Source organism: Magnolia sinica, chromosome 6 (genome assembly GCF_029962835.1).
Source record: "Magnolia sinica isolate HGM2019 chromosome 6, MsV1, whole genome shotgun sequence".
Lineage (NCBI taxonomy): Eukaryota > Viridiplantae > Streptophyta > Magnoliopsida > Magnoliales > Magnoliaceae > Magnolia > Magnolia sinica.
Genome location: NC_080578.1, coordinates 60261858 through 60262487, shown reverse-complemented (window position 1 = coordinate 60262487; position 630 = coordinate 60261858). Strand labels below are relative to the sequence as shown.

General features: G+C 37.9%; 1 non-coding gene across 1 annotated transcript; it reads left to right on the top strand.

Annotated features, from left to right (window-relative positions):
• The first annotated feature begins 276 nt into the window (after positions 1-276).
• LOC131250403 (small nucleolar RNA R71) lies at positions 277-383 on the top strand. The gene has a single exon (XR_009173328.1). It is a non-coding gene; the product is annotated as a small nucleolar RNA R71 (small nucleolar RNA).
• Positions 384-630: the final 247 nt, after the last annotated feature.

Below are 630 nucleotides of genomic sequence, written 5' to 3'. Positions count from 1 at the left end.
ACTTTCCTTATGAGCGTAGTTACTTTACATTTGAGATCATCCTCTTCTTTTAAGAGATACAATCCACCTTTCTCCTTTAATTGAGTCGGCCTAAACGTGGTGTTCGATTTTGGGTAATAATCCCATGATTGTGTTTTTTCAGCAAGACTATCGAGGTAATCCCATACCTCGTCGACATTTTTATTAATGAATTCTCCATTACACATTGTCTCGACCATTTGGCGTATGGAAAATGTTAGTCCATCGTAGAAAAAATTTGTAATGCGTCACGTTTCAAAGCCGTGTTGTGGGCATGAACTGACCAAATCCTTGAACCTTTCCCAACATTGGTCAAATGTTTCATCCTCCTTTTAGGTGAAGTTCATGATTGCTTTTCTAAGGGTAATCGTTTTATGATGTAGAAAAAATTTCTTTATAAATTCCCTTTGCATATCATTCCATGTGCCAATGGATCTAGGACGCAGTGAATGTAACCACGTCTTAGCCTTCTCCTTTAAGGAAAAAGGAAAGAGTCTCAGCCTGACTGTGTCCTCAGACACATTTTGAAAATATAAAGTGGCTATGATCTCATCAAACCCTTTCAAATGTAAATATGGTTCTTCAGATTCAAGCCCATGGAACTTAGGAAGG